The sequence below is a fragment of the Falco rusticolus genome, chromosome 1, assembly GCF_015220075.1.
Source record: "Falco rusticolus isolate bFalRus1 chromosome 1, bFalRus1.pri, whole genome shotgun sequence".
NCBI lineage: Eukaryota > Metazoa > Chordata > Aves > Falconiformes > Falconidae > Falco > Falco rusticolus.
The window spans coordinates 29,222,428-29,249,554 of NC_051187.1; the positions used below are offsets into that span (position 1 = coordinate 29,222,428).

At 41.3% G+C, this 27,127-nt stretch overlaps 1 long non-coding RNA gene across 8 annotated transcripts in view; it reads right to left on the reverse strand.

Moving 5' to 3' along the window:
- LOC119142415 overlaps positions 1-21,485 on the reverse strand; it is a 29,792-nt gene extending 8,307 nt beyond the window's left edge. For 3 of the 8 annotated variants that reach the window (XR_005102269.1, XR_005102267.1, XR_005102261.1), the window contains exons 1-4: positions 21,339-21,485; positions 8,925-9,090; positions 8,437-8,525; positions 7,325-8,153 (exon numbers count right to left, since the gene is read on the reverse strand). This is a non-coding gene — a long non-coding RNA (uncharacterized LOC119142415). Of the gene's footprint in view, positions 1-7,324; positions 8,224-8,436; positions 8,526-8,924; positions 9,091-18,166; positions 18,306-21,338 lie in introns of those variants that run through there. The other 5 variants (XR_005102265.1, XR_005102266.1, XR_005102268.1 and 2 more) reach the window with 5 other exon arrangements.
- Between the last annotated feature and the right edge of the window lie 5,642 nt (positions 21,486-27,127).

Sequence of the window (27,127 nt, forward strand, 5' to 3'; positions counted from 1 at the left end):
TAAGTAAAATAATAGATAGTCTTGAAATAATTTTGTTTAAATCCAACACTTTCTTTTTGGCAAATCACCCTACATACTGATTTTTTTTTTTAATTTAAAGGGTATCAACTGGGAGATTCTAATAAATGCAAATGTTCTTCAAATTGATGAATTCAATGAAATCGAATTCTTGAATATGAACACTTACTTGATACCTTGCAATATAGACTTCCTATGCAGCTGGCGTTGCTGTTGTGAATGTTAATAATGCAGTGGTCCTTGCCTCCGGTAGCATGGTTGGAAAGAGCTTTAGAATGTCTGCACCTTTCTTGGAGGAGAAACCACTTTAGTTTTGCAGGACTACATGCAATCGGTTGCATGTGCAAAGGAAAACAAGTACAGCTTAACGAACTTGGAAAAGCTCTGCCACTGAAATGCAAGCCTAAGGATTGTACTGGGCAGAGCTGCTGGTCTCCCTGAGGTGGGGTGACCCGACCACTGCCTATGGAAAGGGAAGAAGTGTCTCCGCTGTCCTTCCAACAGGACCTTCTGCTATCTAGGTGGTCCTTGGTGCTTCTTCAAAGCCTTTGATCCAAGTCTTATCCCTGCTTTGCTTTAGCAGTTGAAGAGTGCTGTTTCCTTGGCTTGTATGGCTGGAAGCCATGAAGGTTTTGGTTGGGAGACAACCCCTTGGCTGTTACGGGCTTAGGTAAGCATCCAGCCACTGCATCCAGCTACTTGTCCCACCCAAAGATACCTGCAGAGTGATACAGGAACATTTTGCAGATGAGGTGATAGTCTGGTAAATAATTGCAAAGCTACACATGTGAAAATTTGGAGAGGGTCTGTGAGGGTCATTTTGTCCATTAAACGTCCAAACAATTTTCAGTTTTTCTGCAGTCCCTTATTCTATGACCTAGAATGGCAAAATACTTAACAACTCCTCCTCTCCCCTCTGTTTAGTAGCCTACTTTTACAAGAAATCAAGAAAAGTCAATTCTAATGAAAAATGTACTTGTGCAATGACAAGGACTGCTGGTTTATGTTAATTCAACTGATCAGGCCATTAATGTCTCTACCCCTCAATTTGATATAGTTACTTTACTATGAGACAACATAATTTCTGTGCTCAGAACACATATAGAATTTAATTAGTGCTGGCACAGAACAGTAGCACCTTGAGTAAAAGAAACACTAAATTGCTTCATTTCTGACATAGAAAATCAATGCATTCCCTATTCAAACTTGAATTTTGTTTCATTATGCTTCTAAATAGATTTACAGGAGTCTATTTAGGATTTTAATATAGCTAGCACATTAAAAATTAAAATGCAGCCAGGACTGGGTCACTTACCCAGGTATCAAAGAAAATGCATCATCATGACTATGGAGTCTATTCATCCATTAAGTTCATGTACTTCTCACTCTTTTTGGTAGAAGTGATGTTCAGAGACTGACACAAAATAGTTCAACACCATCCCCAGCTCCAAAAAGTTTCCTCTTCTCTGAGAAAAAATGAGAATTAATTGGATTGCCAGCTGCTGAGGTTGAAATGAGGACAGGGTAGTGGAAAGGAGCAATGGTTACCTGCCTGCTCATCTCCACAAGTCCCAGTTGTAGTAGGTTTCAAAATCGTTACTGCCCAGCCTGAGTCCCGAGTGTCAGTAAAAAACCGATGTGCAATGCTTTCTGGCTGGTCCTGTCCCAACTTTCTAAGGCCCAAAGCTAGTCCATGTGAACTGACAGGTTTTAGCACAAGATCACTGTTTGCCTATAAGAAAATCCAGGGTTTAATAAGACTTTTTTGAGGTTTGAATAATCTGGTTTCAGAGATGACGTGCGATGGACCCAGTTAATCCACAGCCCTAACTCACTTTCTTGGATATCGCAGGTTGGTTACACCTGACCACGAGCTATTCGGTCACAGCATCCTCCCTAAAAATCAAAACTCTTCAGCAGAGTGGAGCCCTCCCCGCTCGCTAGATGAATCTCAATTATATCCGAATGTAGCCTGAAGCAAATGTATCAACAAAGACAACCCTGTTAGACAGTTGGTGTTGCTTTAAAACGCACCCGTCTTACAAGGTCACTGTCTGTGTTCCCCCTTTTCTTTCCAGGAGCCACGCACAGGGTTGTTTTACTGCCTCACCAACAACGTGCTGATTATTTTGTATTTTCTGAATACTTCTCTCAGCCTGTGCTGGTTTCTGATCTACTTTCACCTGCGGTTGAAGGGCATTGCACTGCTATATATTTTCATCAAGTCTTGCTGGAGTGCAGTTGTTTTCCAGTGTTCAGGTATCAAATGGATGCCTGTTCCTGCCCACAAGTAACCTTACAATATTGGAGAGAAATATATATGAATAGCAGAAATTTGAATATTCAGGGTAGCCTTCCAACCTTTAATGACCTTATTTTTCTATTTTAAAAAAATATGCATCATTTTCCCTTTGGTTTATTTCTTGAGGTGGCAACTTATCAAGAGAGCAAAGGGAAATGTGCATCCAGAAAAACAATCTTTCAGGAAATATGTTAGCCTGCAATAAAAGATGGTTAATAAAAATGTTGTTAGCTTTCTGAAATCTCCAGAGCTTGTTACACAATTTTTTGAACTTAAAAAGCCTTAATATGCTTCTTTTGGCTGTCAGTCAGTAGACAAGCAGATCCCAAGGAAAAAGCCCACGTATAGTGTAATCTCCTTGCCTGGACCACAAACCACGATGCTAGCTCATGCTCATTATGCCTATTACCTCATAAGAAGGCAAGAAGCATCTGTGAAAACTACCAGACAGCTTTGTGGCAACATGCCTTTTTTACCTTCATATTTGAAAGTCAGCGCAATTAAAGGATAGCTCTTTGAAACAGTAATGAGAACATTTGTAAGTGCTCGGATAGAAAGGGGAGGAATTTTGGGATCTTGACATACTCCCAGATTAGTGCAGAAACTTTCTGAGGAAACAGATTTGTCAGCAAATCCTCAGTTGCAGCAGATGTTTGCTGCGAAACGTTTCAGGTTTGATGAACTCCTCGCGGATGGGAGGGAGGGTGTTCGTGGGCTGTGGTTACAGCAGGCTGGATGATCTCCCACAGGGACCGAACCCCAGTGTCTGTGCCTGGTGTGTTGCACGCGTTTGTCATCCTTACAAAGTGTGGCTGTGTGAGTGCTGCCCAAGTGACCGCAAAGATGCGGAGTCTATCCTGTGAACGCCTCCTCGGGCTGTGACAGTGTGTCTTAGCTGGAGAATGGTTCCCTGGAAAAGGAGTTGTATCATCACAAAATACAGGGAGAGTTCAGGCTACCTTAAGGCTCTTCCAATAATCTAAATATTTATATTCCTTGAATTATAGTGCTTAATCCTGCCTGTGTAACAGTCAGTAGAACTGTAATTTGTAAGGAATATGCTTCTTCCACTTCAGAGAACACATGCTTTTAGTTCATGTCTGTGTAAAAGATTAATTTACAGTAACAGACTGTTAACTGATGCTTCTGGAAAAATTTTTGGAGTTTTAATCTAATTGAAAATACCGTATTAAGTACTTTTCGTTCATCATTACAGAGTTTCCTTTAGGGCCTATAGATCTTTGTAGAACAAGAACAGGATTTAGTTTTAAGTAACAGACTGAGACATGATGAAAGCAAGAAGCAGAGGCTGAGACCTTAATTAAAACAGTTACATTTCAGAGAGTTATTGAAGAAGAAGGAGGTGCTAGGGGCTAGAGAGTAGCTATAAATGTTTTTCAAGCTCATTTGTACAGTGAAACAGCCAATACAACAGCGCTATTATTCACCTTTGCCGTGTTAGTATTTGTGAAACTTCAAACAGGCTCAGAGCTAGGAGCACCCTGTCCAGGGGTGGTGGGCACATCAAGGAGCAGGGATGAAGGAATGGATGCTAGCAGCTAGAAGCACCGGAGCTCCTCTGAAGTCTGCTAACGCTTTTTGACCTTGCTAGAATTCATTTCACTTTGTGATCCTCTTGATTTCAGTGTAAGGTCGGTCAGCTGCTCTGCGCAGCCACTGCTGTGAGGAGGTTTTCATTTACTGTAGCTCCCTGTTAGAATCCGCTGACGCTTGGTGCCCGTGCCAGGCTCCACCGTGACATCCTGCGAGATGATGAGAAAGCAGTCTGCTTCCTTAGAGGTGAAGCAAATGCAGAGTGAAACCAGGGCAGTCAGAGCTGAAGAAAAGCTCAGGTTATCTGGTTCACAAAAAATCCTGAAGACTTAGGGTATTTTTTTGTTCCTTCTGATCTATGTATATGTTGTATCAGGATATATTCCCTGCTATAGGGATCAGAATTAGACCCTTCCAATCTGATTTATAATAATTTATATCGTTACAATCTATAAATCATTTAAAATCTTTAATTGGCAAGTAAATATGGCAGACAGTATCTGGGAATCATGACAGCAACGTTGTATGTCCCTGCGGACATGTCTCCCTACTATACTTCTACAACTGTCTGTTGTGGAGGGGTCAGCTAGTTGCAGGCTCCTGGTAGAACAGGATTAGCAATAACTTGTTATCCCATGCTAGTAAGATCTTCGCTATCCAAAAATCAGAATACACCCTAAGATCTTTGGGCCTTCTATGTTTATTCATCTGAATGATGGTTTTGCCAAAAGCTCAGGATAGTCTCCTTAAAACATCGAGCGTTGATATGCCATGCAATTAAGAAGAGAGAGATGAAGGTTTCTTTGGGGAATTATCTGCTGAGTTATTGCCAGTTTTCCCTGCAGTTCTCTTGAGAGTATCTGAATTAAATATGATAAGAATTGATGAACTGTACTGGAAAACCCCTCAAGGCTATCAGATATTCATTTACAGGAGCAGAGGAAATAATTGTCCATACTGTAGTTGTGTTTTATCACATAAATGATGCTTCAGAGACAGCTTTGTGTATGCCATCTCATTTCAAAGTTGGTTTGGGTTGTTTTTTCCCATTAGGTCACGTAATTTTTGGAAACTACTAAGAATTTAATTTTGTCACAGTCCTTTAGAGTCTTTTTTCTACAAATCTGCTACTAGTCCCCTATTAGGGGACTAATCTTTATATATGATGTGTGGGTGTGCATATATATAATATATATAAAAAGGAAGCATATATAGGATTAAATTTCCTACTTAAGATACTGACTCATTTAGATTTTTACATAACTTGTTCTCAAGGAGATGGTGGTTTTGGATTTAGGTGTTGGATTTTGGTTGGGTTTTTTAGTTCCCCTTGTTATTTATGAAGGCTTTAGTATATATTTTCACACTTTCTGATTCAGAATACCCAAACCTGTTTCTACACACAGAAGGTGCTTTTGCATGATGTCATTCTCGTGTATACAAAAACCTGACCGCCACCAAACACTGGTCCCATACTGTGGTGGGGTCACACATTGCCACAGGGATGTGGGTCTGAAGCAGATACCTGTAGCAGGTGGTTTTAAGTGATGGGCCTGATATGAAATTTATCTATGAAATTCTCCGAATCTGCAGTCAACCAGAAATATTATTCTCTGCATGTCACTAGCTCGTGAAACACATTTTACTCTGTTAGTAAAAAATCGTGTATCCAGCAAATATATTGGGATGGGTTGTGCAGAAACTTGTTTTCTATGCGTATAACTGCAGTAGTTTCTTAAACAAATGCTTTATGTTTAAGATGCCTGGTAACTCCTGCTGCCTTGGTGAAAGCTATTAATGAAGCAGTTACAGGACTGAGTCACTCAGTATGCTAAATGTTAGTATACTCCCACTCTAGACTAATAGAGGCACTATAGTTATTTAAGCATCTGAATTCAACAATAGTTTAAAATTGTACCCTAAAGTCCTCAGAATAATTTGGTTTGGAGTAAATTAATTTCTTTCTAGACTTAGTCAAAGCAATTACATTCAACTAGATGCTGTATTATAGCATAAATTTATCATCATTAAGCACTGCAACGTACTAAAGAACTCAAACTTATCTTTATTTCCATGCTGGCAGTTTGGTGGTCAGGGTGGCTTTGTGTTCCCTAGTCTGTCTGCCAGTAAGGAGAAATGTGAAGTTCAAGGAGAATTTGAAGTGCTAACCCAAATGAGAGCAAAGAATAGGTAGACCCAGATGGATATGGGGTTTGTTTAGAAATCAAGTTTGTAACACGTACCTCTCTTTTTTACAAGGATGCTCCTAATTGTAACAGAACGTGAGTTAATACAAAACCTTTTCTCCTGTTCTTCTTTATTTACAATTTTTCTGTATGGTTCAACTTCCAGTAGGATGCAATTGTCATTTTTTGCTGATGTTAAGTCTGATTTGAATTAAGGTGAGCATTGCCTGTACACGCCTCCGTTGCTGTATAAAACCGTATGAAGACAGCTGCTCAGACTTTGCAAATGCTTGGCTGTGCACCCCCTGGAACAGGGTAGTCACTTGTGACTTCTGGTGTCTGCAGGCTGGGCTAGTGACCTGGGCAAGAGTTTGTGTTCTAAGATACAATAATCCAGCCAGTCTACTAAGGCCATGTATAAGAAAAGTTATTTGCTATGGAGGTTACATGAAGGTCCAAAGTGAGGACTTCGCTAACACTAATGGGCACATGTACTTTCATAATCTGTTTTCTGTTGTGAGGTGTTTACAGGCATTAAGGCATTATTCTGAAAAAAATCAAAATATTTGAAGCTCAGTTTGAAACAGGAGGATGTCTGTTGTGAAACATCCAAACCTTCTGTCCTCTCTGTTGTACCAAAAGTTGCACTAAACTTCAGTTAAAGAAATAATGGGTATGCTGTCATCATACAATTAAAACAAATAGAAAACTGCTCAATATTTCTTCTCATTTTAACTAACAAAATCTAATGGTGATTTATGCCTTTCCACCTTTATAATAGACAGAATAGGGATTTATTGTAATTTGTAGCTTTTATTTTTAACTCTAATTGCAGAACATGGTTGTTCAGAGTTACTAGCTGTTGTATTTTAGGTCAAACTCTGGATTTTTTTTCCCCCATTAATCCAATAAGGAGAAAGAAAAAGCATTTCATGTCACAACTAATACTTGCTTGTTAACGTGCCATTATTATAAAGCTTTCAATTTTTTGTTCAGTAGATAATGCAAAATGAGGCAGAAGCAAATTCAATTTCCAGTCAAAGCAGATTATGCGAACTCTTCGGTAGGATTTGACTTGTCTAATGAAAGACTCCACAGACCACCTAAGACTTCAGTTATTCTGCAGTAAATGCAGGACACTGGAAATCTGTGTTTTGTAGATCCACAATTAATATTACAATTGCAGTTAGACTGCATTGGCATATGTTACCAGGATGAGCAATAAAAAAAAAGGTTGCTACTGTGTAACTTTCTGGTGTATTACCTTCTCTTGGTGCCAACCTTCAGATAGAAATCTGGAGGAGAACATCTCTGTGATTTTCCCAGGCCACCTCTTTCATTTCAGTCTTGCTGTTAAGCTTCTTTGAAATTCTGATTTCTTCCTCTCCATACACCTTGGAAGTGCTTTAGCTTTTTCACTGTTACTCCTGTTGCATTGATGTCAAAGGATATAAAAGCTTCATTTAATTTGCCCTTTTCCTTCATTTGTTCATGTGAGCCAAGTAAAAAGTGTTAAGACTCTTCATTAGTCACTTTTTAAAGAAAGGCTTTTTAAGGGATTAACATGCAGAACAACACATGCTTTAATGTGCATCCTTGTGCTAACAGAGAAGGTAGTTTTTAGTTATTTTAACCTCTTTTTTTCCTCCTTAAGATTGCTGCTGCAGCATAAAAGCTCAAGCTTAGGACTGTATAGTCAGGAGAGAGCTGTCTAACACACAGAAGTAACAAAACCTCTTTTACCCACATGGCTGTTTAGATTCAGTCAGAGAAAAAGTCCTCTTCTCCATCCCAAGTCCTTATAATAGGCATGGAAGGAAAAGACACATTGTGGCTGCATGTGAAATATTTGGAAGACTGACGTGAACGTTCCCGCAGAGGGATACTTCTGACTAGGGGCTGGTGGTGAACTCGGAGCAGGGCTGGGCAGTAGGTGTGTTTCAGCCTGCAGCAAGATTTTAAAGGGTCTGAAATCTTACGTACCATGTTCTGAGTACCTCTTTGGAACTGTTGCTTCCCTGTGTGAGCTGAATAACGAGCACCCATCCAGCCATGGATCAGCCTCCAACTGCATGCGAGTGCTGGACGCCAGGCTGCAGAAAAGAACTTCTCTTGGCATTTGAAAGTATTCACATCAGGGTCTCTGGATTTGGTGGCTCTCTTCTAATAGCGTCAGACATTAGCATAAAAATGATGCAAGTGTTGCCCAGAATTGCCTTTGTATTACTACAACAAGCCCCTCTGCTGACAACCTGTCACAGTAACCTACACACCCGCTCTTGAGGAATGGCAGATCTTCCTTCTGCTTTCACAGACACTCTGAGATGTACAGACTTAGCAGCTGTAGTAGAAAAACAAAATTAAGAAATGACACACCTCTCATCTGAATATTCATCTTCATAATCCAGCAAGGCAGTCCCTTGTTGGAAGTTTTCTAGGAGTACTTGCTTCATTTAGCTGTCCATCTGTTTAAGGAATGTGAGAGGAAAATACGATTTGATCTTTAGAGTCACTGCAACTATAGCTTTATTAACTTCAGTGGAGTCATAATTATTTGTCAAGTAGGAACAGGCTTTGCTTGTGAGAACATCTGTGCTAAGTGGATGGTTTTAGTTTTTCAGGGTTTACCATGTTTGAGATTCTTCCTGCCCTACACCAGTAAGAACATGGAAGGATTAAGATGTGATCCCTCAACACCTTATAGCAACACTTTCTTACTTAGGGGCCCTTAGCCTCTTCTGAAGAATAAAGTCTTTGAATCCACTTCCAAAAGCTGTGGCAAACCCACAGCTTTCTTCTACATCATACTCTTCCCTTTCTTTTTATATTTATTGCACAGTTGTATCAAAAGAAAGTCCTTTTACCTTTGTATTGTAGAGTGTGCCTCCATCTACCTCCCTCAGGAGCAGGATGGAGCCTGAGACCTGATGAAGGCAACAGGGTTAAGGACTCACCCGAGCCCTCAGAGGTGCTGACCGCTCACAGATCTCATTTCTTGTGAAAGTGGGTTGTGAGCCATCAGTGTAGGATCTAGGTCAAAGAAAATTAGAAACTCCAGTGATTTTAAGACAGCAGAGAATGTACTCTGAACCACTGAAAATGATCTTTCAAACCAGTGTTCTTAAATATGTGAATAAGACTCTTTCTCATTCCTAATGAGGGGTGAAACACTGGGAGATTAAACCAGGCGTTTATACCAGCGAGCTCTCATAGCGTCTGTCCAGAGGAAGGTTGCAGACCCCACTGTACAAGCGTGCTTTGCGTTGATTCAAGTAGGTATCTAAGCGTGCACATCTTTCTGTTCGCTTCAGCTGCAGTGTGGGTCCTCCAGCCAGGGGGGTGGGATGGCTTCTATCTCTTGGCCATCACTTTCCCTCCAGTGAAAGGTTTCCTGCATCCGGCAGTTTTCTGCTGGCAGCTGCATACAGAGCCAATGCCAGGCTGCAGTGTATGGAGCCAAATAAATAAAATTCAGCACTCACAATGATGCAAAGAATATCAAGTCTGGCAAAACGCTGGCTGCGTATTGCAAATGGTCTCTCTCAGACGGTCATTACTTAGCCGGCTGGGTCCGGGTTCTCCCTGTTAGATTTTGTGCTTGTAGATTTATTCATGTTGCTGTTTCTTATTAAAGGCAATGCCCTGAGAGGATATTAAGGTCTCGTTTGACCACAGAGCTAAAATATAAAGCTCCAAATTCTCCTCTCCATTGTACCTAATTAAGGAATCTCATTAACCCTCTATGTGGATAGATTGAGAGGATGTCTTCTTTCTGCAGGCTGCTAATAGGTTTTCTGGTAGAACAGCACGCGTACTGGAGCCCGGGTATTAGGTGCGGTGCTGGACGTACTCTGCCAGCTCGTGGCAGTGACCTTTTCTTTTCTTGTCTGTTCATCCTGAGACACTTCTCTGAACTAAACCTAGTCCTTTAGGGTTGATTTTGCTCTTTTCTCACTCTACTTCTGCAGTGCTGTCAGTTCAAATGCTGGGAAACCAGTTGCCTAATCTAGTGGAATTTTCTGGAATTCAAAGGGCTGAGGATCTGCTGGGTGGTGGTGGTGAGGAAAAAATCCTGGATCAGTTTCCTCAGCTGACTACGTCCAGGGATAACTGGACAAACAAATTCAGCACAGTGCTGGTTATAATTTTTCCTGCATGTCATCCCTGCACCACAGAAAACGTAAGGGTGTATGTAACAGGGTGGTCTGTACTACACCAGTGACTCTGCCAAGGTTAGAAAGTTGTCCACTGATCCATTTGTCAGGAAAGCAATGTTCTGGTCGTTTCTTATGTTCAGCTCTCCTGTCTGGGGGCTGCTGAAGAAAATCTGGACAGCAATGAGATGATAAAGGACGTGCTGCTGAGCATGGTGCAGGAACATTGCCCAGCTTCTGCAGGGAGCGGGCTCCAGCCCAGCAGGGTTGACCGGTTCCCACCCAGCACTAACCTGCTACATTGATCTGCCTTCAGCGCTCCCACTGGGGGGGGGCTCCCCTGGGGTCCCCAGCGCTGTGGCACAAGGGTGGGTGCAGGGCCAGGCACTCCGTGTTCAGCAGCCTGCCTGTGCCAAGAAACCTCACCAGCACACCAGGTGCCGGGAGCAGATGCGGAGGTGGTGGCTGTGTGTGGAGTCCCCTTGGGGCTGGCAGGGTGGAAGCCAAAAGCCCAGATGGGCTCACACCGAGCGGCGCAGGGGGGCTGCCATGGGGGTTTGCTGCAGGAACCAGAGCTGGGCAGCAGGGACGGGGAGCTGCTCCACCAGGCGCTGCGTGGCTCAGGCTGCTGAGTCTGAGGAGGCGCAGCAGTAGGAAGGTTGTCAGATGGACTTCTGTGTGGGCAGATGAGGATGGGCAGATGGTCAGAAAGAAAGAGGAGTCGCAAACACCCCACATAGTTAAAAGACCTGATCTGTATTGGAATCAGAGCATGGAAACTTCAAAAGATGCTCCTGAATTCCTGTTTGCTAAATGGCTGTGGCTGAATTCTCACCCTAAGCTGCCATGAGGATTTGTGTGTTATGAAGGACACTGTTTGCCTGGCCTTTCCCTCAGCAGATGGGGAGCTGATGCTGTCGAAGTGGGCTTTAAATAATGAAATGGAAAGCAAAAGGGGAGGAAGAAACAAAGCTGCACTTATTTAGCACAAAACCAAGAAGCTGAGCAAACTGAAGCAGTGGAAGGGCATGAAGGGAAATTATTTCATTTTTTGTTCTCAATGGAGGAGAGGAGCTGAAATATTTACAAATGGGCTGTTTGAACTAGCCAGTGTTATTGAAACCTGCTGAGAAGATTCACATTTTTGGACTGCTATAAAAATGCTTGTATTCCACTAGGCAGAGCAGACTGAACAAAACAGCAGGCAAGAGTGGCTGCCAGTTGGTAGCAAATCTGGAGCACTTGCTGATTCATATTTATATAAGAAAGCATGAGACAGGGTTGTCTGCTGCAGACCACCATAATACCTGTGTTAGTGTTTGAAGAGGGCCCCTGCAGTCAATATTTCTAGTTCAACCCCCTGCCTACATGAGCCTTCCTGTTCACTCTTCCCTGGGTCCTCACTGTTACCAGCCCTTTCATCCTTCATGCTAATGGCCGCAGGTAACTGTTGGGATGATTCATGTGTATTACGCCTCAAGGAGAATATGCTACGAAGTAGAAGGACTGTTTTCCAATCAATGATGATAAGCAAGAATCAATCATGTACCATAACCTGCATATATCACAGAAAGGGACATATATTGACCAATGCTCATGGCCTGAACAATATGCTGGCTTATTAATTTTCATGAGTTTTTTCCAAAGATGCATTAACTTGGACAACACAAGGTCACCGTGCAGAGAGCTGGACAAGCACTGCAAATTATTTTGCACAAATTTAAAATAATTCTTTTAGGCCCTGATCATCCTTCTGCATTGTTAATCTCCACAAAACCCTGAGTGGTCAACTTTACTCCTTCCAGTAGCTTTGCATATGTTGTTTGTAGCAACCTGCAGAGCTGGTTCCTCAGAGCATTTTGCATAATCATAAATGCCAGCAATGATACTGGAGAAACAATAGCACACAAATTACACAATTAATGAAGGCACCTGGGAATATAAAAATACCTGAGGGACCCTTTCACTGAGTTGAATAAGGGAGGAAAAAAGTCACCTTAGCTATCACAGTGAAGCACTAAGCGATTATGTTTAAGTGAAATAGCAAGACTGGTATTCAGATAAAACTGTTCCCCTGTGGCCTTTAAATCTATGGCCTTTAAATCATTTTCTTGCATCCATTGAGCTATTCTGAGGTGCATTACCTGTGCAAGGTTCTATTAAATGACCAGGAAAGATCAGTGTAATTTTTCCTAGTGATCCTGCATATTTACTGTGCAAAGGACAGCTCTGGCACAGCGGAGAGAGGATGCCCAGCAGCAGCGTGCTTTCTGGACCAGAGCTGGCCTGCAGGAGGATGGTCTCTTACAGAGAGAGGTTTGGATCGGTTTGTACCTGCCCATTTTTTCCTTAGTAGAGTAAGGTAAAGCCAGAATTGGGCTTATTAAGTAGCTTTTCCTTCTGTTGCCTTGAACTTACTTTTATTATAGGCAATAATGTTAATTGGAAGAAAAATAGCAATAAAGAATATACAACTTTATCTAGAGAATCTCTGCAAATCCAAATCATTGGCTGCCTCTGTAACCTGATAGGCACAAAAGGCAGATGCCACATCAGCTTTTACTCTAACCATTAAAGTTTTATGTCTTTAAACTATCCAAACTGGACTAATTGGTTATGTGTATTATTTTGCTGGCTAACATAATACATGCCTCATACTTACATGATAGTATCATTGAACTTAAAAATTTCTTAAAGATTGGATTTGCAAGAATTCTGGGAAACCCAGGCTTACTTAACGAGTGTATTAAACCTACAGCATCCTAATTGCCTAATTTACAAATATTTCAATCCTGACATATAAATGCACTGCAAGGTTAATTGCTCTTCTTAGTCAATTAGGAGGAAACTTACGCTCTTTATTATATAAAAGTAAGCCGTTATCACATTCTACATTTTTATATCCAAGGTTCAATAATGACAAAACTTTTATCTCAACCCTGCAAAACCTTTATTAGTTTCTCTCTGAATGCCCATTTCTTCACAAAACCCCAAATCTCAGTATCTCATCCATGTATATTTGCTCTGTGATTCCCAAGTGTTATTCTTAGGTAGGCTTTACATAAAGTTTCCGGGTGTCCTGCTTTGGCTCTCTTTTGTAAGCTTTTGTATTTCTACAAATGCATCCTCTCTACAGCTGCTGGCTCAGCTGGATGTTTAAAGGTAGTTTTTACCTTGTAGATCAGAGATGGAGCTTCTGAGAGATGCTTTTCTAGCATCTGTCAGAATCTTACCTTTTTCCCAAAATTGAGATGTTTCACAGTATACCTGTTTTATTTTTTTAGTTTATTTTGTTGTGGTTACTCCAATGTTTTGACCAGATCAAAGGGAGTGTTTTTGAGATATTGGAACACAGCACTGTAATTTTTTTTAAATGACCTTTCAATGGGAAAGTATTCTATATTGAAAAAAAAAAAAAGTCAAAATTGACATAATACTGAAACAAATTTTGAGAAATTCCTCTCTCAAAAAAATTTCAATCTTTTTTTTCTGTGCTTCTCTTTTGAAAAAGTCTACACAAAAAAATCTGGAAATTAAAAGTTTCCCTGGAGATAAAAATTCCATTTCCTTCTCAGATTTAGTAAAAACCAGTGATTTCAACCTTTGGTTTACAGGTCACGACGGGGTATATGGATTCTTTCTGAATAATAGTGAAATAACTAATAAAAACTGGGCTATTACTGGCAGACTGAACTGCATTATACCAGTGCCTGTCCCTCAGCTGCAAAACTGTAAGGTTTGCAAATTTAAAACGTAGTATTCTTCCATCTCCTGAGGCAACAATTCCTCATGATATGTTCCTATACACACTAGCAGATGCTGGAACAAATAACTTGTAAGTAAATGGTGGATGCTGCTGAAAGCCTTTGATGCTGCACACTTATTACCGTCAGTGTCTGCTTTTTGTCATTGTTTGTTTAGTGTTCAGAGGGTTTATGTCATATCAAATCATCCTGCAATAGCTGATAATGTTTTTGTTTAAGTAGGTTAACTTGTCTAAATAATGAAATACTTACAGATCCTTTGACCCAAACTCAGCTGAACACAGATGGGCTGTCTGTGATGAAAGCAGGAATCAATAGGATATTCCAGCCTGAATAAGTCAGTGAGTCAGATTTCATCTTCCTTATGCTACAGCTCTCTGATCTTTATCACTTCTGAAATAATGTTATGCTCAGTTCATATCCTAAAGAAAAGAAACGTATTTTTCCAGTCCACCTTTTTAGCAAAGGTCATCCTGTTGTGCTGCCTAATGCCCTCCGAGTGTTAATGGGTTAGAGACATTACTAAAATAGCTGTCACTTTGCATATTAGTTCCCTGTACGTTGTATGCTCATCATTATTTAAGTTTGCTGTTGGGGGATAGGAAGGGAAAGTACAGAACTGTCAAATCCAAATTTTTTGTAATACTGAGAGATTTAAAGGAAAAAAGTCATCTTCATACATTGGAACAGATTGGGGGGGGGTGGGATCTGGCCAGGAAAACTCACCTGGCAGAGGGTTTTCAGAGTGGAAAAGAATGTCTGTGTGTTTTGTTTCGTCTTGTGGTAAATATTCAGGGCAACCGTTCCCCTGCCGGGAGCAGCCCAGGGCAGGTGTGGCACAGGGAGCAAGTGCCCCGCGCTGTGGCGTGTGGGCTGCTCGGGTCTCCCGTCCCTCCGCTGGGTGAACCAGGCGCGGACCACACTGTGCTAGCGAGAAGGCAGAGCCCTGATCGTCTGCCGAGCCAACAGAACGGGCTGCTGCCTCAGAACTGCACATTCCCCATCACTGTATTTTTCCACGCTCCACTGAGAGTCTGCAGACAGTCTCCACTCATATTTAAATGGGAGCCCTGATCCTCTTCAGACAGCTTTAGGAAAAAAGCGTTTAGGTCTCTAGCTTCGGATCAGCTCATATTAGCGGGTATAGAGAGCAGCCTCCTTGATTTCATTATTCTGTTTAAAAAAAGCACCTCTGACTCTACTTGCATTGAATGTGCTTATGCTTTCTAATTTTCACTGTGATTTGATCTGAACAACTTATCCCTTCAGTCAGCCTGCACTCCCCTTGAAACAAAAGAGAAAAGCTCCAGAAAGGTTTGATTCCCTGACACTCCCACAGTTGGAAACATATTTTTAAAGGGTTTTCCTGACTATTGTAGGGTCAAAGACAGGTGATGTAAATTGGAACTGACTGGAAGCAACTAGAATCTCGGTCAGGACTAGGAGTGGCCTTAAGAATCGAGTAGATAAACCTTCCTGAACCTAGAGAAGAGGGAATGAAACCCTGCATCTTCACCTTTGCCTTTCCTATATATCTGGGTATGTCATGCTAAAAAAAGAAATATGGTCATCAGAACAGCAAGCGCCCTTACAGGGCATTTCACTTCGTCTGGGATACTCAAAAGCATTTCTCAGGCCAGAGCCATGACCCAGCAGCAAGCACCATGGCATGATTTCTGTGCCAGTTTCGTGAGTGTTTAGACCAGAGAAATGCTGCATTTAGCAAATATAGCCACAGGACTCAGTGCGCTATTTGCATACCTAATCCACAGTAATCAACAAATGCAATCCAATATCATTGCTCCTGGTGGTTTCTACCAACCACTTGTACGGAGCAAAGGGCACAACCGTGCTCTCTGGCGCTTTCTTCCAGGCGGTGATGTGCCCTATGAAGCCGTTTGTAAGCATGAGGTGGGTACTGAGAGGAGTTCCGCCACCACCTTGGTACGAACTACCCGTTCAGCACTACCTTCCCACACAAGCTGCAGCCTGTTGTAATTGCTCTAAGCACGTGCGTGTATCACCACGAGAGCACTGGTCCTGTCCCTGACTCGGTGCACACCTGAGACCCCACAGTCACTGCAGGGGCTCTGTGACCCCTCTCAGGCATGCTGACACGCCAGTGCTGCATGCGCTGCCTGTGCCTGGCGGCTCTTCTTTTAGCTCCTCAGTGTATTTGTATTCCTGCACGTAACTTGGCTGTACCAACATTTTCCTGAAGTAATTTCAAATGCAGTCAAGTCTCTACAATGCAGATTGCAAGAAAATTCTCTTTCATGTCTGTTGTATGGAGGCTTGCTATTATCCTGTAACATTTTATTTATATATTTCATGCGCTGTTTCTAAAGGGCTGTCAAATAACTGTCAATTATTTATTCATATCAGGTGGAGCAGATGTAGAGAAACTGCCATATCCAAAGTTAAAGAGCACTATCTCAAAACTTTGTAGGAAAGAAATAATTCAGATTTTAATAACCTTACCTTTTACTCATGTGTTTTTTTCCATTTCTAAGGTTTTTTGCTTGGGTTGATTACCATACACATTGCTGTAGGTGATTTTGTTTGAAGGTAGTTGAGTGAAAAATAAAGATTAATCTTGACTGAATTTTTAATCATGTTTGCAAATGAATTGCAGCAACCAAATACCAACTGGTGTGGAAATGCATTTATTAAGAACATATGGAATCGAAAATGAGCTGCTTGGTAACTTTACCAGCTCAGCAAGCTCCTTATGACTTGTTCCATAAAATTATTCATTTGGTAAACAATGGGATTGTCTTTAAGTAAGCTGCATTGGGAAAACTTTATATGTAGCAGTGTGTGATGATACAGGGGGAAAAGAACCAGAGATGGGGGACTGGGCAGCAGGGATGGGAGGCTGGGGAGACTGTTCAAACCTCTGTTCGTTCATAGGCTTCCTGTGGTAGCAGATGCCTGCTTTCTATGCTGCAGCTTATTTGTATGTAAAATGGAGAAGAGGGGCACTGATAGGTGTCACGTGATGCTCCATCATCTCCTGATGGAGGACCCAAAGCTGATGTAAAATGTATTTGAAAGGACTGAATGAAGTAGCACACAGACAGCTGGGCTGATGCATGTGGCATGAAGATCTGCTTTGTAGCAGTCCTTCAAATCCCTCGCTATAAATTGACATGCCCGGTGTTCCCGAGGGTCCAGGGGGACAGATTTGTCTCCTACCTGTCATCCCTCCTAGGAGCAGCTGCCAGCTGCCTCCAGCTGCCTCCCTCTCTCTCCTGTTGCACCGTTTCTAATGCTATTCTTTGGGTACATGAAGTGCTATTGATTCACTTCAACCATTGCTGCCTGCCCAGTTTCACTTCTGTTAATCCTTTTTCAGTACAAAGGCTCCAAGTACTCCCCTGGATTGTGGTGCAATCTCTCTTAACATTTCCCAGCAGCATGGGCTGATGGATTGTCTTTTGGGGTACTAACTTTCCGTGATGTTACTCTGTCATGTTGTACAGAAGAGCTAATGGTTTTGAGAATTCTTAAGGATAGTTTTGGTTAGATGCTGCTCCTATTGAAGTTGGTATGATGTTGTTAGTGATTCAAAGGAAGCTCAGTACTTTTATTAACAAAACCTACTTCTAAATTTTGACTCATTGTAGCCTGCTCAGATCAGCATATACCATCAGCCTGCAGCTTTTATCTGTTTTCTCAAACGTTGGCATCTCGGATAAAATGTTTGAGTCTATTCTTTGGTTTTCTACAAGCCAAATCCAGCTGACTGAAGCTGGCAGGTCTAATCTCAGTTTCATTGCTCCATCCTTACTTAGAAGGTTATAAATTCTTCGAGTTAGGAAAATAAAAGTCGTCTTGTAGCAGTTTATCTCTTCCTGAAACATTCAGGACTGGCTACTATCAGATCAGAGTAAGAAACGGTTTAAGCCAGTCTGTGATGACAAGCCCCGTACTCTTCCTGTCCATGCTCCTAAGGGGCGCGTAGTTTGGGATCGGGTTGTGTTGTGGTTTAACCCCAGCCAGCAACCGAGCCCCATGCAGCTGCTCACTCCCTCCCCCTTTGTGAGATAGCAGGGAGAATCAGAAAAGTGAGAAAACTCATGGATTGAGATAAAGACAGTTTAATAGGTAAAGCAAAAGCCGCAAATGCAGGCAAAGCAAAGCCAGGAATTAATTCCCCACTCACCACAGCAGGCAGGTACTCACCCATCCCTGGGGCTGCAGGGCTGCAGCATGTGTCACGGTGACTCGGGAAGACGAACGCTGTAACTCTGAATGACATCCCCACACACCCAGCCCCCTTTTCTTCTTCTTCCCCCAGATTTGTGTACTTAGCATGACATTCTGTGGTGTGTAATGTCCCTTTGGCTAGTTGGGGTCAGCTGTACTGGCTCTGCTCCTGCCTGGCTTCTCGTGCACCTGCCCACTGGCAGAGCACGGGGAACTTGAAAAGTCCTTGATTTAGAGTAAGCACTACTTAGCAACAACTAAAACAATGTGTTATCAACATTATTCTCACACTAAGTCCAAAACACAGCACCATATCAGCTACTAAGAAGAAAATTAACTGTATCCCAACAGAAACCTGGACAGGTTGGTTTTGGCTTCTTTTGTTTTTCACACCACCACCACCCCGCCTGAAGAAAACATTTTGGGAGAATTTTTTTCTGGTTTCATTTTAAAATCACCACATACCCTTGCAGTGTTCATCACTTTCCCTGTATTATTGTTGTAGACAGTGTTAAGATCCTAGCTGATTGAGTTTATTGATTTCTGAGTGATCTCTTGAGTGTTATTTCACATTCATGTTCTGTCAGCATTGTGTAGACAGCCTGTGTTAGAGAATTTTGTATTTATTATACATGAAACTACTGCTCTGCAGACTTCCAATTTCAAGGCATTGAATGGATGTAGGAACACAAGGGACAGTGCGCACTGTCTCTCTACAAGGCACTTTTTATTTGAATACTTCCGAAATTAAAGAAAGAAAATTTGGAAAAGTATATTCAAGGCAGATTTATTTCTTATTTTCTACAGTAACTAAGTCACATCTAAGAGCACAGCCCCATACTGCTTTGGAAGCTTACGGGAGGAAGAAAAACAAAACATGCTGTCCTGAATTCTTTGTGCAGGCTACTTTTTTCCATAAAAACCTTTCATGCTTTGTTACATGTAACAAATTGGTTTTTGTATCCTCTAGATCATTTTTTTCTAATTAACATTGGTATTTGAACTCTTGTTTCTGAGCTAGGTACTAACTCCAGAAGCCTACTGCAAACCTTGACCTGCTTTGCTCCTCTCCGAAGCTCTGCAATAACATTTTATGAAGACACGTTTGGAAGTGTCATTGTGATATTCTAGGCTGGCCATCATCCTGATGCCCTACAGCAATGCTACAGCTTACTGGGATACCTTTCCCTTCCCACTTGTCTCTGAGCTATTTTAGGCAACAGCCAGTTAATCCTTTTCTCTAGTAATACCCCTCAAAGGGTTTGCCCTGAGCGGTGATGTTGCACTCTCTCTCAAAGGATGCTCTTACAATGCAGTGACCAAAATGTCTTATAAAACCAACCCAGAAGTACGTTAGGCGTAACGTTACTACTACTTTTCCACAGACCTTGACGTTACCGAGTCAATGCATGCCAGACAACATTGTGTCTATCAGCATGATGTTCATTCAACTTTCCTCACTGCGTCATTTCATAAAGCAAGTTTTAAGAAATGCCAGGAAATTGTAAATGTTTGAAATCAACAGAATCCAACAATCTTAAAAAAAAAAAAAAGACAAAAAAAAAGGTGCGCCAGTTTTAATTCTTAACATCATGCATAGTTTGCACGTTTTTCAGTGGGACTCTTGGGGACATAGGATGGGTCTATATCAGTCGGCAATTGCCCAGCCTGGACTCCTTAGAAGTCTAATGCCCTTCATTTTCCTGCTGCTTAGTTGATGATAATGGCCACCAGGAGCAACGTTTTAGAGGGAAAGGGAAGGGGAATTGTGTTAGACCTCTGGCAAAATGCTCTTCAAGGGAAAAACCTCAGATTACCCACTTTGAATGAGCAGAGAGCAATCACAGAAATCTATTAAAGTAAATTTCTCACATATCAAGTTGGGGTTTTTTTTTTTTCATTTTTTCCATATCTAGTGGTTTTTTCCTGCTTATCCTTGGCTGTGAACTTCAGTCTCTCACATGATGTAAACAGCAGCTAACAAACCAAGAGCTACATCTATCTTATCTGTCATTAGCTTTCAGCTTTCCCATCTGCCGTCAAACTGGGCTGTGGGTCCTGGAAATATCACTCTAATCTGTCAGCAGCTTACTTCTGTGTCTCTTAGTCACTCAGTCCAACCTCAGACTGGTATTTATTTGTTCCTATATAATGACATTTTTCTTGCATTCTATGAAATACCATATCTTTCTGCAGTGAGTCTTGTTGGGGTTTTTGTTTGTTTGTTTGTTTTTTTCCTTGCTATGGCTGTGCTGCAATTTGCGATGAGTCAACTTTAAAAAGTTGGCTCAGGTTCCCTGGAGTTCAGAGGTTTCTCTGCCTTTAGTGAAAACTATAGCCCCATGACACTACCCAGAGGGGAACATGATCATGCACTTACAACCACAGTTTTCCTGTGTATCTGTTTTGTTTTAAATATTATTCCCTCATTTTACAGTATGCAGATCGCTTAATTTAATTTTCATTGGCAGTTGTTGAAACTTAGTATATTTTAGTAGCTCCTAATAGTATTTGGTAATGTTCTTTTTTAAAACTGATGATTGAAAATCTTAATTTTAATATAATTGCATAATGCTAAATTGTGAAGCTGTGCCAATTTACTGGGATTTGAGGCAGCTGACCCATTTTTGCTTGTTTAACAGATTTCTTTCTCTGGTAAATGAAGGTTCAAATAACATTCAGGATGACAGAGGCAAATCACCTACAAAAACACAATGCTAGGTGATTTTAAGTTGTGGTTTGATAAAAGTCCCAGGGTATGGCTACTGCATGACAAGCTATTATAATAGACGTGAGTGAGGTCAAAGGCAGAAAAACCAATGATTAAGATGTATTGCCACAGAAATGTGAAATCTTTTGGGATACATGCAATCTTGAACTAAATGCCAATAAATGTAACAAAAAGTAGACAAGATACGTGTTAGAGAGATGAATGAGGGGGATTCGTGGGCTCAGGAGGTATGTGGAGAGCGTTCAGGAAAAGAGGATTCTTGTGACAGTATGGTAGACCTTTATCCAGCAGTGTAACAGGCAGTAATATCGGTCAAAACAGATACTGCAACTAGAAAAGGACATTGTTTTCTCCTCTATCAGGAGAACAGAAAATAACAGCCTCAGCTCTGCCAAAATCAAAACAGCTAACACTTACTAGTGTCGACACCTTTGCTTCTGTCATGAAGGGCACTTGTGCCGTTTCCTCATGCCTTCTTTGTTGGTTTTGCTGTGGCATAAATGTTGCTTGACGGATCTGAGGTAGTCAAGTGCAAGGAGAACCGAGCAACTAATGATATCTGGGGCTGAGCTGCTGAGGATAATCTTTGTTTGCTCTGTCTTTCACAATGTGACGTATGCGGTGCCCTGGCTCTAAGCAAAGGCAGAAAATTGTGCCAATTCCTAGTAAACTGAAAAACAGGTCATTCAACTTCATGTTTACAGTGACAATTAAGGCAAATGGTAATGAGCTTAGTAGCAAATTAATATTAACCTCCCAACTTCACCAAAACTCTACTTTAAACTACCTGTGCTTTGCTCTGCTTATATCTGATGCTCATGAAGAAATGAGAAATACAGAGCAACTTCCATAAATCTTCCTGAGAGAAAAAAAAAAAAAAAAAACTTTTCAAAAATAAAAAGCCTCTCTGCCATAAAGTCTCCAAATATAACTTGGTCATATTTTCATTAAGTCAATGGTGAGAAACCTGCTGTCCACTGCAATTCTACTGCAATAGAGTCAAACAGCCAGAGCTACTTCCAAGGGGGAAGAGTTAACTGTGCAGAGAGGCCATTGCACACAGCCTTTTTGTCCTTGAACTGCCTCTCACATTTATTCCAAGCTCAGCTGAGTCTCAGCTTCATGCATTAAACCATCCTTGAGCCATGCCCACAGTTTTCTGGGTTCTGCATTCATCTTTCTATGTCTTGTATTGGCACTAAACTAGTTGGAAGATTTGTTTCTAATAACTAACTAGCATGGAAGATTGAGGTCACTTTTGAAATCCAGGGTGTGGAAGGATGGAAGACACAGGCAACGTATAACGAGCATGTTATACTTTCTCTACTATAGATCCTACTTACCCCTATTCATATCCCTGGAGAACTACAGTAATCTGGATTGAAGATAGTAATAGCACAGTGAGTTCTCTTCTGTCCTGTTTGCTGTCTTTAATATTACACTGAGACTGAAAATTCTCAGGGGAAGGGTTCTGTCACAATAGCACAATCACTATGACAAGGGGAAAATTGCCTTTAGATGCTATTCGATAAAATTCAAATCACGGTTGTAATAATCAATGTCTTTCTTGGCTAATTCATGAAGTCTACACACAGCATAGCATTATAAACGTGTCCTCTTTGCTGTGCTTGATTTTGTTAATGAAGTAATGAGCAAGAATATAAAAGAACGTTCAGCTCCATCCTTCTCCCTGGATTCACCTTATGATTCTTACTCCAGCTGCTACATCCTCTATATCAGTTTCTGTAAGATGGGATAATAGCCCACTGGCATCATGCCCTACCTTTCCATCACCTTGGACACAATCGCTGGGCTAAGCTGTTTCAGAGCAACTTTGCTAGTTATTGCAAAGATAGAATTAACCAAACTGCACTGCTGGTGTGCCTGTAAGTCCTGGTGAACCACCTACAAGCAATAGATCAGTTTTGATCATCGGAGCTCAGTAATTCTTAATATCTGTTCTTTGCTTTCACAGTGAAGTCCTGTGGTTGCAGAAGAAATGTTTGCTTTTCAGACCAACTTACAAAACTGGAGAAGGAATTAGAACTTCCTTCATATAACAATGAAACTATTCATATGAATAGTTTCATCCTTATTCGATTCTGTATGGAATTGAACTGACTTACATGGTTTGAAAGTCTTTGGCCATTTGTGGCTTCTCTAATTTGTAGCGTTTTCAATGTATCTGATCTATAACTGTATCGAGGCATAATTCTGATCTGTCAGAGATCAGGATTTAGGGCAAAGGGAGGTAATTGTACCTGCAATCAGTAGTCCCTGCTTTCCTGTAAAGGGATCTATAGGACAGCCAGCATCAAGGCTGCCCCGTTTGTATCCCTGTGCTCCTGTACTACAGCCCTGTGGGCAGTGTTCAGCTCTGTGGAGTATCAGCTCCTGGCCAAGGGGTTTATGATATCCCATTGGGTGAGGGAAACGCAGATATGCTAAACAAATTCCTGCAGTCTTTTTATAAAAACATCTTATTTTAGATTTTGTATTCTTTCTTTAAAAGTGACATCTGCTAGGCACTTCAATTCATTTTATCTGGTGTATTTTTATGTGAACCTGGTGTACAGGCAAAAATCTTTTTCCCCTGCATGGCCATATCTAACAAGGCGCTCTCCTTATGAGTGACACCCTTCAAACAACTGTAACGCCGCCGGCTGTATTCTTGCTGTGCTCTTATTTAAACAGAACCTAGCATTTAAAACTTGTACTTTTCTTTCATTCTGGCAGAAGCTGTTTTCTTCACTCTTCATTACTTTTAAGCCATTGAACTCTCAGTCCTACAAATACTAAAAATGCACAGAGGCCAAACAGAGCACAAGTGCTGATCTGCCACTGGCAGTGGGGAGGGTGAGTATTTGCATCAGTACTGGATTCATAGGGCAAAGTCAATAATGAAGCAATATTTATAGAACTTGGAGATGATTGTAAACATACTTCAAAAAAAATTCTCTTCAACAGCACTGAAAATGTAATAATCAGTGATCACAAGTGCTTGAGTTATTTTTTTCCTGTTCTTATAGCCAGGCATTCTTATAGTACTGTTTGTGCTGTTTCCATTCCTGTATTAATATAATTTTGCTCCAAACAATAAACATAGCAAGAAACTGATTAATCAGGCATGTTGGTGAAGGGCAGACTCCAACAGTTAGCAGTGTTCAATACAAGGTTCACCTTAGCTCTGAACCTTTGAAATACCATCTATGACGCATGTTTAGTGCTTCTGCATCTTATACATGTTTTCTTCATAGGACAGGTTTCCAATAAAAGATGATCTGTATGTTTTTTTGGGGCACAAAAACTACTTCTTTGTTCATTGCCCATTCAGATTCATCACCAGCACTTTAAGGTGGTGCTGTGTTGGAATGAATACCTACTTCAACTCTTGTGCTCTCTGGTAGAGCTGGTTCAGTGGCCAGACAAGAGGAGTCTTATTACTCAGGCACCACAACTTAACAGAGAAGGCTGAACTCAGAGGAGTTAGCTGCACACCAGAGCACACAGCTCCAAAGAGGAGCTGCTCACCCAGAGACCTTCCTGGACCATGTATCAAAACTATGTATGGATGTAGCCATATCTGTTCTACCCAGCGGTAGAAACTTTTGCTTTGCAGCAAGGAACAGGCTCAGGCAATTAGAGATGCATGGAGCTGTAGCTGGCTTGAACTAGTCTCCTCCACCTGCACCCTGTGAGTCAAGGATTCAGTCAGAAATTAAAAGAAAAGTTGAAGATTAGGATTTTTATCTGAAGCCTGAGCCTTAGTTGAACTGTGCTAGGGACAGCATTCTTCTGCCCTCCCACAGAGATGCTGTGAGCTCACTGCTGGGTAAAGCTGTCTGTTGTGGAGGAGTCGTCAGGTACTGCCAAGTCAAATTAAATGAGAAATCATCTGAACTGTGCACGGAGAATGTGGTGCAAGTATATATATTTTCCCCACCTTCTCAAAAAAGTTCAGCCAGTGATGTATTTCAATGAGGTGTTTGGAAATACTTCAAACATCTGTGTTACAGCTGATGACTTCAAAATATAGGACCAGCTCAGAGGTCACACCCAGAAGTGGCAGCAAGGAATCAAACTGAAAATAGTAAGATCATTTCAGATAAGATCCGGTTTATGGTAAAGCAGCCAAATATAAGGAGGACATAGTCTTATCAGGAGGAGTAAGCCAGCTCACAGTGGAGTTAAAGCCACTATGAAACTCTCTAGGGCAGAAAGGTCCTGTAGAAGATGCAGGGGACAACTGGCTCCAGTGACACATCACGCACTATTGAGACAATGGTTAAAGGAGCCAGTAACTTCATGGTGGTCATAGGAGTGTGCCAAGATTTGCATCAGCTGAAGAAAATCCTCAGTGTAATACCAGTACATCTGCACCAAGCACATTTTTTTTGTAAAAGCATGTCTCCTGCAGGGGTGAGGTCTGCTTGCAAATGCCCCGTGCGTGAGCTCTACTGGGAGGACAAAGCAATGCCAAAACTGAAAAGGAATTGCTAACTATTTGAATTGTATCAGAGGAAATCTATCAGTAAATATGTGAAGTATTGGTTGATGTGATGTGTTAGCAAAAAATACTATGAAGTGTATTGCTTTTTGAAATTGCACATACCTTGAAACCCAGTGTGCAGTGAAACAAGGTGAAGCCAGTAGCTATCAGGGCTGTAACTGCAGTCTGGGAGCCATGCTGAGACACAGGGAGGAGTAAGATACAGCTGTAATAAACATCTGAGATTGGACTACACAACTGGGATAAAAGATAGATAGCAGACTTTTATATTAGAAGAATTGCAGGAGCAGCAAGTGCTACCTGTACAGAACACAGTTAATCAGAGTCTGCACCTTCCTTGACGGAGACACGGATTGCATCTGGACGCTTGTAAGATCAGTTCACAGTAAGATGATTGTAAGGTGTTCGTGACAACTCAAGGTTGAGATCTGCATGGCAATTTCCTACAGGTTCTGCTCACAGACCAGAGGCTGAGAGAGAGGTAAGGACTAATGGGAGACTTTTTTTTGAGGTGTTATTGAGTATGACAGGTTTAAGTATACAAATGGGAAATCTCTATCATGGTACTTCTTTTCATAATTGGTTTTGTACAATTGGAAGTCCTCAGAACTCTAGCACGTGAGCAGGCTTTGCTTTATAGTCCTGACTGTTAGGGCAGTATTTAATGAAGAGTTCTGGTCTTAACTTTGCTGCCTCCTTGACTTTCCACATGTCACAGCTGATCAGAAACATTAAAAGAGAGCCTTCCTGAGTCCCAGGCTGGACCTGAGCCACCAGGCAACACAGCAAGTGCTGTGGTGTTTTCTGATATTGTCATGATGCTTTATGGTGAGACTTTCTTACCGGATGGGCTAATTGCATAATGTTTTTTGTTTAGACTTGAAGTTATCAAATGCCCATATTGCTCTGTCCCAGGGAGATTTCCAGACAACACTGCCCACGCTGAGAGCTCTCTTCAAATGGAACCTTCCTCATTTATCAAATCCCTATTCCTCAAGACAGTTTGTGAAATTAGATTATCTATCACTATTTCACTCATAATGTCAGTCTACGTGTTCTTTAATCCACATCATGAGGAATGGTAAATTCTTCTATGTTCAGGTTCATTTTATTCCTGTTTTATTGTATAACTTATGAATTATAGTAGTTGGGACAGATATTCCATGCCATAGCCTCAAAATATACTTGATGAGCCGCTCAGCATCTGAAAACCCACCTTATCAGTTGTTGTCAGCACTGTTCTTATTTGCTATTTGTCTTATTTCCTTAGTCCTGACCTTGAAGGCTGTTCACAGCTGTTGATTTGAATAGGAGGTCCACCAGTCCTGCCCATAGAAACACAGCCACAGCCACCAGAGAGAAAAAAAACATGCTATTGTGTTTTGGTTGGATTTGTTTCTTCAGGTTATACTGTCTTTCTATAGAAGACCTGATACAGTGCAGTTGTCTATGTATAGATTCCTTTATAAGTAAGATCAATATGCACAGAATCAGTTTAGTAGTAAATGTAACTCATCTAGAAGAGAGAAATAGCTTAATTTAGCCCAAAATTTGACTCTGTCAGTGGCTGATTGTCAGTGCTGAGGGGTGAGAAATGTAGATCATCACAATGGCTCGCAATCCCTGTTTAGCTTGGGTGTCACGTTGTTCTCCTTGTTAGAGTTCATGAAGCAATTTCATGTATTTTATTATAACA